Here is a 12,954-nt window from a genome sequence, read left to right as displayed (position 1 = left end):
AGTGCACGACCAGACTGAGGGTAGCTGGGAGCTGTAAGCAGGAGACCCAGTTCAGGCACTTAGCTCTGAATTTAAATGTAATGGGAAGCACTCAGAGGACTAAAGCATGAAGATATCAGAATTAACTGATTTCAACCCTCTCATGATGCAGACAAAGAAAGACAAGAAGGGAAGTGACTTTCCATAGGTCATAAAATAGAAAATGGGATCTACTTTTAGCTATATCCTATGCCACATCGCACACCTTCCTGAATTTTATCTCTAACTTGTGTATTACATACATGTGATAGAAGTCCACAGTGTTGTCTCACACATGCTGGATGACATCACTAGGAAGAAGATTCGAGGATGAACCCCACAGTGCAGGGGGAGATTGGGGAAGGTCTGAAGACAGGATGCTTTGTCCAGGGTCACATGAAAGGTCAGGGAAAGGAGCCAGGTCTAAACTCAGGTGTGTCTCCTCAGAACTCAGACACTGGCTGCACCCATGGCTGTCACAGGAATGTGGGGGACAGTGATGGAATTGCTGTGTACACATAGGGAAGTGTCATGGTACAGAAGGAGAGCAGACAGTAATTCAGAGGGACATATGTGGCCTTATCTGGAAGAGGTGACAGGACAGGGACACTGAGGATATGAAAACAGGTTGAAACCCTATAACCCATGTTCTAGCTACAGTCACATCCCCAGCTCATTTGGTGAAACACCTTCCACAACGATGTTTTGTGCTTTACAGGCCCTAGCGGTCAAAGATTTAGGAGGCCCAACACCCAGAGCTCCTTCTGTGGCCACACAGCCCCTTCTCCAAGCCATAGCCTCAGGATGCCCTGTACGCACAACCTGTGTAAAAAGGTTCTAGCAAAAGTGACCTCCCCAGTTCACTTGGTGAGACATCTTTGAAAAAGAATCATGTTAGTTACCTCTAAGTTTCTAGTGGCCAAGACTGGAGGGAACCCACAGCCAAAGTAGTCTCTATGTCTGCATCCCCCTTACCTCAGACCCCAGCCTCAGGACATCCCTCAGGCACAATGTATGGCAAAGCATGCTACACTGGTTCCGTTGCACACAAGCATCAGGATATTCATAAGAATGATTCAACAGAGTGTCAAGAGAGCAACATGTTCTGCTGTATCCTGCCTTTCCAGGGTCATGGCTTCAGGGGGCCCCAAAATGAGAGTTGAATTTTGACTGTATCCTAACTCCCAAGGACTCAGACTGACACCAGAGACAGATTCCTATGAAGGGTGCTATGCTGGTTCTGACTCTGCTCCAGAAACATCAGGATATTTATGAGGAGTCAACAATGGGTGGTATCAGTCAGCCAAGGGCAGGTGCATCCAGGACAGTCCACACTGTGACTCCCCCTGTGCAGCCCCATGCCCTTCCTTCTGCATGTGGGTAACAGGTACCTGAGACAGGAGCAGGTGGTGGGAGATTATGGGCCTGGTGTCCTATCATGGTCACCCAAGGACAGGGCTGGCAGGTGGGGAAGGGGAGTGCACAGGGTGAATCCTTGGCCCCCAGTGTCATCTCCTGTCCTCCCAGAAGCCTGTGTGACACAGGGTCTGTATGAGGTGTGGGGAGCAGAGTTCTCCAGCGACAGAAAGAGCCTCAACAGCATCCAGGCAGGGCCTGGGGCTCCCTGCCAGCTGCCAGGCAGTGTCTTTACTATGCAGGTTACCACTGAGGAGTGTAGAGTGGGAGTTTCAGTTCACTATGCAGGAGAAGGAGCCAGAGTCTGGCATCATACACAGGCTCAGCCTTGGGGTGAGTGAGGGTGCAGAGGGGACTCCACACTCAGGGCCTAGAGAAGAACAGAGGGGGACCTGGAGCCCAAAAGCCACCCTGACCACCTCCCTGTAGGTCTGAGTGTTGGTAAAGTCACAGTCCTACACCCCAAGGAATCTGGGCCTCAACTCCTCATCTATCCTCTCTTTCTGCCAAAGCCTTGTCCACGTCGTGGTGGAAACATCTTGAAAGCCACATTGTCATCCTTTCACTTCAATTCTGTGCATTCTACACTTCACCTTATTTTCATTGCTGGGTCCAGGTGTCCATGTGACAATGTCCTAACTGTCCTTCCACACTCTCTCCAACTCTCACATACTCTCCTTTCAGGACTCTGTGATGGCAGCCTGGGTGTCCACATACAGGGACCCTCTTGCTGAAGGTGATTGTGCATGTGCTCATCTAGAATGGGATCTTTTTCAGTTGCTCATGTGATGATTCTAGTGCCATGAGTTGCCACCTCTTTTCAGGCCTCTCACACTGTGGCCCGACCACATTCCTCTAGGTGGGTCTCCCTCCTTGCCTCCTCTCTGGATCACTATCCAGCAGCACAATTCAGCAGTCACGTCAACATGCCAGGCCCACGTGTGCAACACTGAGGGCACCGACTCCTAGTCCTGCTGGAGCACCTAGAGCCCACTGAGGCAGAGCCTGAAGGTGAGGAAGATGGGGCCTGTGAGCATGTGGGGATGGACTAGGGCGGGGCTGTAGACAGAGCTTCCAGAAGCTGGTGTGGGGCAGAAACAATGAAAGACAGAAATCATTAGCTGGATGCAGTCTGTGAACACTTCCCAGAGGTGGCTGTGTGTGGAGCTTTCTCTGAAAGGCAATGGGGAATATTTGTCCCTGGAAGGAACATCGACCATTGGGTGAGCTTTCCTCTTGCAGCTTCAGGGCCACCACTTTTAGCACTTGCAGCATATCCACCTCCAGCTCCTGTCCCACCTAGAGCACCAGAGGGAGCCAGGACCAGAAACGCCTTCAACAGGCACACCAGGGCTGGAGCTTCCAGTGGCTCCACAGCTAGTTCCAGTCTCTGATCTAAATCTTGGACCTGCTCATATCCCAGAGTGTCCCTTCCCATCTCTCATAATTTCGTTTGTTCTGTTTATTTAGAGGATTATTTTCACATTGTTTATGATTAATTTTAAATCACATTCAGTTCAGTGCAGCGAAGAGCACTTTCACTGTTGTGCAGCCGTCACCACTGCCTAGGTCCAGAGCATTTTCCTCATCTTCTACCCACAAGCGTCCCTCCTCAATCCCTTCCCCTGGTCCCAGGTGACCACTCATCTTTCTCTTACTGAGAGATGCCTATTCTGGATTTTTTAGATAAGTACAGTCTGGTTTCTGTTTGACCACATCATATTGAAGGGACAAATTACATTTGGTTTTGTTAGAAGAGGAAATCCCAGACATGTCAAAGTTCATATGTAAAAGCAAAGCCCCTCAGTAAATACTTTCATAACACTGGGGTCAGAACTGCTTTTCTGTGACACAAGTTTCAAAAGTCACAAAGGAAATGAATATTACTCCTAGGGATTCCCTAGGCATACTAGGGACACTCAAACCTCATGACTCAATTTTCTTACTAGGATGAAGAACAAACTTCCACTATTGAAAATGGAATTAGCACATTGGTCAGAAAATGTCAGAGACATTCCACCTCCCAGTGAACCCGTACAAAAAAGTACAGTTACTGAGGTGGCATTTGTCTCCATCAGGCTGACCAGTGGTGACCACCACTGATGAGTATATGGGAGCAGAGGCCCTGGTAGATCCCCTAGGAGATGTAGCCATGGACTCTCCTCTCTCACAGGACTCTTTGTCAACAACCATCAAAACTCTAAAAGCGCCTACCTTTACCTAGTATGACTAAAATTGTGATTAATTCCACCTGTGGAGTTGCATCATTGTTTTTCAAGATATCTTCCCAAGACTCTCCTTCACAGCACAGGTTGGGATAGCAAGAAACTGGAACCCTCAGTAACATCCAGAGAGAACCTGGTTGGATAAATCTGGTCCAAAAAATACTGTACAATGGGTGAGGTGGGTCTGTCTGTGACCACAGGGAAAGATATCAAGAAATTGTCCATTAAAAAAGTAAACATTGTTGTATTCATGATGCTGTACTAAGGTTTCCAATTTTTAAAAGACACTTATGTGATATAAACATGCATATGTAATATGTAAATTAATCTGTGTGACAATGTGAGACAGATTGAAATGGAAAGAGAGACTTAAGAGACCAAGCCTCAGTGATCTGCCCAGTCACCAATGTTGCTCTCATGGGCAAGAAGCAGAAAATCTTTCATTTATTCATTAATGGATAAATATTTTATAATAAAGTAAAATCCATTTCACTCACATACACAGTACATTCCCTGTTTTTCATTATTAAGAACATTTACTCAAAGTTAGGTAATATTTCTCAAGAAGGAAATGCAGAATTCAATATGAATGAAGAATACTATGAAGGACACAGTCCTCCCATCAAGAAACAGTGTCCTCCCCTATGATATACTCACCTTTCCTGTTATACCCTTCCTTTGAATTTGCTACGACTATTATTATCACCATCACCACGTAATCATCATCATCATTACAGTCATACATAGCAGTTGGGATCATTTTGCCAAAATCATACATGCAAGTAACTTGACTTCAGTCCCCATTTTCCACTTGTTTTCTCCCATCTTCCCTACCCTATTCTCTTTCCTGTCCTCCACTGATCTTCCTTAGGTTCTTTCATTTATTTATATTTTGATTGGTACTTTCTATATATACATAAAGATGAAATTCCCTTTGTTTTTTACATGCATGCATATAATATGATTTTATTAAATTAATCCATATTTCCTCCCCTTTACCATTCCTTCCCCACCATTCTCTACCTTCCACTCCTCTGATCATCTCTATATATTTATGATATTCAATTTCACCACCACCACCTCCTTCTTTCTCTTATTTTGCTCTAGCTTCCATACATGAGAGAAAATATTTGAGTCTTGATTTTCTGAGTCTGGTTTATTTCATTGAGCTTTATGCTCTCCATTTCCCACCCATGCCATAATTTCTCTCTTTTGGATGACCGAGTAAAGTTCCACTGTGTTTGTATACCACATTTTATTAATCCATTCATCTGTTGATGGGCATCTGGGATGATTTCATAATTTGACTAATGTGAATTGTGCTGCTGTAGTTACTGAAGTGGCTGTAATCACTATATAGTATGCCCACTTTAGTGGATAAATGCCAAGGAGTGGGATAGCTGGGTCATATGGTAGTCCCATTTCTAGTTTTTTTAAGAATTTCCAACCTGAGCTCCAGAGTGATTGTACTAACTTGCAGTCCCAGCAACAATGTATCTGTTTGCCATTCTGATTGGAGTGAGATGAAATCTCAGTGTAGTTTTGATTTATGATTCCCTAATTATTACAGATGTTGAACATTTTTTCATGTGCTTGATGGCTATTTGTGTTTCTTCTTCTGATAGAAGTCTGTTTAATTCTTTTGCCCATTTATCAGAAGAACAACTGATAAGATTTTTTTTTCCATTGTGTAGGCTCTATTTTGTGCTTTTAATCATTTCCTTTGCTGTGCAGAAGCCATTTAATTTAATGGTGTCCCATTATTGATTTTTGGTTTATTTCTTGAACTTTAGTGGTCTGGTTGAGGAAGTCGGTGCTTGTGACTACGTGATGGAGTGCTCAACCTGTGCTTTCTTCTAGCAGTTGCAAGGTTTCTGGTGCATTGTGATTTGACTATTGTACAGGATGAGAGAAGAGATCCTGCATTCTTAGTGGCTAAGTAGGCATCAGGTCACGAGCTGGGCTCTTCTGTCCTCTCCTGTTGCCATGGCCCAGTCCAACTGTCATCTCTTGTGCATTTGCAGAGTTTGAAATTACACAATGGACACAGCAGCTTCTGCTGCTAAATGGTAGACTGTTTCACTCCCATTACAGTGCTGAATATCTGCACCTGTAAATCTAGCTTATATGGAGAATTCCTAGAAGTGGAGTTTCTAGCTCAAAATATACATGTTTCAATGTGTTCACCACTTTTTGCACAACTGAAGTATCTTCACGGCTTTAAGCCTCCATGGTGAATGCTGTGACTGTAGCAACACAGGGCCAATAAATTGAGTTTGGATCAGCCAGAAGCAGAGACCACCAAGGTCCCTGGGAAGGAACACAGGGACAGGGAATGCCTGTACCAGCCCCTCCAGCCCCATAATTCAGCTTTACAGTAAAGTGTCCTGGCTCTGCATGAGGGACAGAAGGACAGGACAGGACTGGCTTCTCAGCTTGAATGTCTAACTCCAGCCATGGAACCCCTGCTTACTCAGGGAAGCACCAAAATGGGAAGGTCAGCAGGTTATAGGGACCACCTTGAATGGGAAGGAGCCAGGTGCAGTTCTCAGGTGCAACAGCAGGACCCACTTGAACTTGTGAGGTGAGAGGCCTTTACAAAGCACATCAGCTGCCCATGGAAACTGCTGCAAGTTCAGAACATTAAGAGTGAAATGAAGCCAAGGGCACTGGACACACCTGTAATCCCAGCAGCTTGGGGCCTGAGACAGGAGGATCTTGAGTTCAAAGCCACTCAGCAACAGTGAGGTGCTAAGCAACTCAGATCCTATCTCAAAGTAAAATACAAAATAGGGCCAGAATGTGGCTCAGTGGTCAAGTGCCCATGATTTCAATCCCCAGTACCAAAAAAAAAAAGAGTGAAATGAGATATGACAGTACCTCAACAGTGGGATGATAGTAGCTGTGGTGGCAACTGAAGAAGTTCAGTAGCCATGACCATTGTTGAGGCTAGAGCCAGAGCAGTGTCAGCGGTGGCACCCCAGGGAGTTTAAGACTGCATGGGGCGGGTGTCTGCAGGCCTGCAGGAGAAGCAGCACTGTCTCTGTCAGCGAGGCAAGAGAACATCACAAGACAGCAGTCTGGACATGCAAGCTTAACAGAGCCACAAGAATTTAATTCCTTTTCAACCTTCTATTCAGTTCTAAGAGCTTCAAGGGCTTGTCAAAATTCCCAAAAGTGATCCCCCCAATGAAGTACCTAACTTTGACTTCTATTTGTCATATGTGGGCAAAGACAACCCTCATGGCATTCAGCAAATGTTCTCCAGCTCTGGAGTCTCCCAGCTCAATTGCCTGGGATTTATACAAGATAACATCACAGTGTGTGCAACAGAAGACTCCTTTCAGATGACAGGAGAAAGAATGACCCACGCAGAAGATGAATCCTGCAACCAAAGCACAGAAGTATGTAGGGAAAAGGTTGAAAATTCAGAAAGCACCTCAAGTCATCTCAGATGCAGTGCTCGACAGGAAAATGTCAACCCCCAAGAATCCTGCAAATTCAATTCAAATGACTTATGGCAGCAGCTGTGTTTCTCTGTGGTCATATAGAGACAGGGCAATTCACTAACTGGTACTAAAGATCTACAAGAAACCTTGAGCTCCTGGCTCAACTACAGAAAGATGGAGTCAATCAAAAGGACAAGAACCCCTGGGAGCAATTCTGCAGCAGGTAGCCAATCTGAAGCCAAAAGACCTCTCCTATACTTTAAAAGATTATGTATATAAGGAGCTGCCATGAGACTGCTCAGAATAAAATGAAACAGACAGATGGTTATTAGAGTCAGTGCTCTCCAGAAAACTAAATCCATCTCAGAACTCTGTTGCCCCAGTCGTTCAGAGTCTCCCTTATGTTCTAATGCTGCCTCCTCTCCTCAGAAATGGCTCTTGGATTCAGATTTTATTGATCCTTTAATGAATAAAAAAGCTCAAATATCAGCCAACACTAAATGGTCATTTGAATCCCACGAGTGACAAATCTGCTGCAGGCCTCCCATGACCGCCTGGAGCTGCCACCATCCCCACCCCTCTACTGCTGCCTTCAACTCACCTGCATGTCTCAAATTCTTCTCAGACTGTAAATTCTACTTCCAATTCCCCTAGCATTCCAGAAGGTCGGAGATTCAAAACCTAACTGTTGACAGTTTTAGTCAAAATGGTAGTATCTATGAGAACCAGCAGGACAAATATACTGCTAAGACTTCCCTAGAAACTTTACCCTCTGGTTCAACTAAAGTGTCCAAAGGTTATGGAAGAAAACCATTCAATGTCTTGCAAAATGTCCAAAAAGAAGTCTAAGAAACACAAGGAAAAGGACCAAATAAAAAGCATGACATTGAGGCTATTGAGGAGAAGAAGGAAAATGTTCAAAGTGAAGAAATTGCCAACTGAGTAACTCCAGTCAAATTTTAATGAAGGAGTTTGAGCAAGTTGCACTGCCTCAATGGAGCCTTCTTCAACAATTGAATTTAAAGATTACTTGATAAAATATATTGCTACTGTCTCCTATAAGCAACGCCAGAATTACAGGCACAACTTCAATGCTGAGTATGATGAGCACAAGGCTTTGCATGCCAGGGTGGAGACAGTAGCTAGAAGAATAATCAAACTGCATGTGCAATGAACACAACTTTCTCCAGGTTCAAAAGACTATCAGGATGTTCATAAAGAATTCTTACAAGAACTCCAACACCTGGAGATTAAATAATACGCTATTGTATGATGAATGGATAACAGAAGACATCAGGAAGGAAATTAAAAAATTCTTAGAGGTAAATGAAAACAAAGAAACATCATATCAAAATCTCTGGGACATTATGAAAGCAGTACTTAAGGAAGATTTATTTCATGCAGCGCATTCAACAAAAGAAGTAAAAATCAACAAATAAATGACAACACTACAGCTCAAAGCCCTAGAAAAAGAAGAACAGACCAGCACCAAAAGTAGTAGAAGACAGGAAATGGTTAAAATCAGAGCTGAAATCAACGAAATGGAAACAAAAGAAACAATCGGAAAAATTAACAAAATAAATAGTTGGTTCTTTGAAAAAATAAACAAAATTGATAGACCCTTAGCCACACTAACAAAGAGAAAGAGGGAGAAAACTCAAATTACTAAAATTTGGAATGAACAAGGAAATATCACAACAGACACGAGTGAAACACAAAACATAATTAGAAGCTATTTTGAAAATCTATACTCCAACAAAACAGAAAACCTCGAAGACATCAACAAGTTTCTAGAGACATATGAATTACCTAAACTGAACGAGGAGGACATACACAACTTAAATAAATCAATTTCAAGCAATGAAATAGAGGAGGTCATCAAAAGCCTACCAACAAAGAAAAGTCTAGGACCAGATGGGTTCTCAGCCGAGTTCTACAAAACCTTTAAAGAAGAGCTCATTCCAATACTTCTCAAAGTATTCCATAAAATAGAAGAGGAGGGAACCCTCCCAAACTCATTCTATGAAGCCAATATCACACTGATACCTAAACCAGACAGAGACACTTCAAGGAAAGAAAATTTCAGACCAATATCCTTAATGAACATTGATGCAAAAATTCTCAACAAAATTTTAGCAAATCACATACAAAAATATATTTAAAAGATAGTGCACCACGATCAAGTGGGTTTTAACCGAGGGATACAAGGTTGGTTCAACATCCAGAAATCCATAAATGTCATTCACCATATCAACAGACTTAAAGTTAAGTATCACATGATTATTTCAATAGATGCGAAAAAGCATTTGATAAAATGCAGCATCCCTTCGTTCTCAAAACACTAGAAAAAATAGGGATAATGGGAACATTCCTTAACATTGTAAAGGCCATCTACGCTAAGCCCATGGCCAATATCATTCTAAATGGTGAAAAACTGAAAGCATTAATTAATAATAATAATTAATAATTAATTTTAAAACTGGAACAAGGCAGGGATACCCTCTTTCACCACTTCTATTCAACATCGTCCTTGAAACTCTAGCCAGAGCAATTAGACAAACCAAAGAAATTAAAGGGATACGAATAGGAAAAGAAGAACTCAAACTATCCCTGTTCGCTGATGACATGATTATATATTTAGAGGAACCTGGAAATTCCACCAGAAAACTCTGAGAACTCATAAGTGAATTCAGTAAAGTAGCAGGTTACAAGATCAATGCTCATAAATCCAATGCATTTTTATACATAAGTGATGAATCTTCAGAAAGAGAAGTTAGAAAACTACCCCATTCACAAAAGCCTCGAAAAAAATAAAACACTTGGGAATCAATCTCACAAAAGAGGTGAAAGACCTCTACAATGAGAACTACAGAACACTAAAGAAAGAAATTAAAGAAAATCTTAGAAGATGGAAAGATCTCCCATGTTCTTGGCTAGGCAGAACTAATATTGTCAAAATGGCCATACTACCAAAAGTGCTATACAGATTCAATGCAATTCTAATTAAAATCCCAATAACGTACCTTACAGAAATAGAGCAAGCAATTATGAAATTCATCTGGAAGAACAAGAAACCCAGAATAGCTAAAGCAATCCTTAGCAAAAAGAGCGAAGCAGGGGGTATCACAATACCAGATCTTCAACTCTATTACAAAGCAATAGTAACAAAAATGGCATGGTATTGGTACCAAAATTGACAGGTTGATCAATGGTACAGAAGAGAGGACACGGACACAAACCCAAATAAATACAATTTTCTTATATTAGACAAAGGGGCCAAAAATATGCAATGGAGAAAAGACAGCCTCTTCAACAAATGGTGCTGGGAAAACTGGAAATCCATATGCAACAGAATGAAACTAAATCCCTATCTCTCACCCTGCACAAAACTCAACTCAAAATGGATCAAGGACCTTGAAATCAGACCAGAGACCCTTCATCTTATAGAAGAAAAAGTAGGTCCAAATATTCAACATGTCGGCTTAAGATCAGACTTCCTTAACAGGACTTCCATAGCACAAGAAATAAAAGCAAGAATCAATAACTGGGATAGATTCAAACTAAAAAGCTTTCTCTCAGCAAAGGAAACTAGCAGTAATGTGAACAGAGAGCCTACAGAGTGGGAGAATATCTTGGCCACTCATACTTCAGATAGAGCACTAATTTCCAGAATATGTAAAGAACTCAAAAAACTCTACACCAAGAATACAAATAATCTAATCAACAAATGGGCTAAGGAAATGAACAGACACTTCACAGAAGAAGATCTACAAGCAATCAACAGATATATGAAAAAATGTTCAACATCTCTAGTAATAAGAGAAATGCAAATCAAAACTACCCTAAGATTCCATCTCACCCCAATTAGAATGGCGATTATCAAGAACACAAGCAACAAAAGGTGTTGGCGAGGATGTGGGGGAAAAGGTACACTCATACATTGCTGGTGGGGTTGCAATTTAGTGCAGCCACTCTGGAAAGCAGTATGGAGATTCCTCAGAAAGCTTGGAATGGAACCACCATTTGACCCAGCTATCCCAGTCCTTGGCCTATACCCAAAGGACTTAAAATCAGCATACTACAGAGATACAGCCACATCAATGTTCATAGCTGCTCAATTCACAATGGCCAGATTGTGGAACCAACCTAGATGTCCTTCAATTGATGAATGGATAAAGAAACTGTGATAGATAGATAGATAGATAGATAGAGATTATCTATCTATCTATCTATATATATATATATATACACACACACGCGCACACACACACACACACACACACACACACACACACAAAAGAATACTACTCAGCCATAAAGAAAATGAAATGATGGCATTTGTAGGCATTGGGTGAAATTGGAGAATATCATGCTAAGTGAGATAAGCCAATCTCAAAAACTAAAGGATGAATGATTCGCTGATAAGTGGATGATGACACATAATGGGGGGTCGGATGGGGGCAAGAATGGAGGAAGGAGGGATTGTATTGAGAGATAAGAGGGGTCGGAAGAGTGGCGGGGGAAATAACAGAATGAATCAAAAACAATTACCCTAGGTAAATGTATGATTACACAAATGGTATGCCTCTACTTCAGGTACAAACAGAGAAACAAGATGTATCCCATTTGTTTACAATAAAAATGAATAAAAAAAAGAATATCAGAAGATCAAGCAGTCTAGTCCCAATCACCATGAAGTGCAATACAGATGCAAGTATCTTCAAACAAGCTGGCTCACATCAAAAGACTAATAGGTGAATTTGACCTCCAGCAAGCAGTGTCATGGCACTAGAACTCTGCTTGGACCATAAGATGTGAATACGCTTAAGCTTATTAATTTAAATTTCCAAATGAGTTGCTCTAGATTCTAAAAAGATAAAACTTTTTCTACTGAAAGTTTCAGTGTAAGTAAACTTGAGTTACTTCCCCCTATTTTACTTTGCTTTCCTGCATTTTGAAGCTGCTTTTCCTGTTCCCTCACCCCGTTTCAAGACTTACGTTTGTCAATAGAAGTAATTTTTTAGATTTTGGGAATCCAATGTCTATACTTCAAATCTTTTTCCTTGAAAACTTGTGTTTGTCAGTAGGAGAGATTTTTAGTAGATACTGGGGCTCCAATGTCCATACTTCAAAGTTGTGTGTGCTAAAAAATAAATAAATAAATAACAGTAATGTGCAAGGTGAAATATTTTTGGATAAACATAAGCCTATTTTCTGACTTTTCTTAATGCAAACGCTTTGCCTTAAATGGTAGGCTATTTAGAAATGTGCACAAAATATAAAAAAAAAATTAAAGCATTGTTTTGGAGGGTTAAAAACAAAGTTGTATGTCTATGTGTATAATTTTATACACAGGTATACAGGCTAACTTGATCTCAAGTGTTAAATCTGCCCTCTTACGATGGTTGCCTTAAGGTGTTTGCTTGTTGTGTACCTGGTGTGGTTAATCGTTAGCTACACACCTTCCCAGTGATTAGAGCAATGGGAGGCACACTGTGACCTACCAACATCTGGAAGCATGTGCCCAACCTTTATGCGTGCAGAGGTGATGTGGATGTGGACATGCACTAAGGAAAACAGCTGCAACTCTCAATGGACCAAACACTTGGCTTAAACAACTGACCAGTGTTACTATAGGGTTTTTCTTTTACTTGAAAAATTGCTACTTCTACTGTGGAAGATGAAAGCATTTCCATGTCAACAGTTTGTCAGCTTTCTTAATGTTGGGGAAAAATTGATGTTATAAAAATGAAACAGGTCTATAATTGGGGGCCAAATGATAAAGTTAAATGTGGAGGTAAACTGTTTATATACTGCCACAAAAGATTTTTTGAAGAGAGATATGC

The 12,954-nt window shown here is 41.5% G+C and overlaps 1 pseudogene across 1 annotated transcript; it reads left to right on the top strand.

Moving 5' to 3' along the window:
- The first annotated feature begins 348 nt into the window (after window positions 1-348).
- LOC306657599 (RNA polymerase II elongation factor ELL2-like) lies at window positions 349-11,967 on the top strand (annotated as a pseudogene). Its single transcript has 4 exons — window positions 349-421; window positions 737-885; window positions 6,761-8,348; window positions 11,773-11,967. The product of its transcript is annotated as an RNA polymerase II elongation factor ELL2-like (transcript).
- Window positions 11,968-12,954: the final 987 nt, after the last annotated feature.

The sequence above is a fragment of the Sciurus vulgaris genome, assembly GCF_902686455.1.
Source record: "Sciurus vulgaris genome assembly, chromosome: 3".
In the NCBI taxonomy this organism is placed as follows: domain Eukaryota; kingdom Metazoa; phylum Chordata; class Mammalia; order Rodentia; family Sciuridae; genus Sciurus; species Sciurus vulgaris.
The sequence above is the reverse complement of the archived record's forward strand: the minus strand, read 5'-3'. Positions and strand labels throughout refer to the sequence as shown.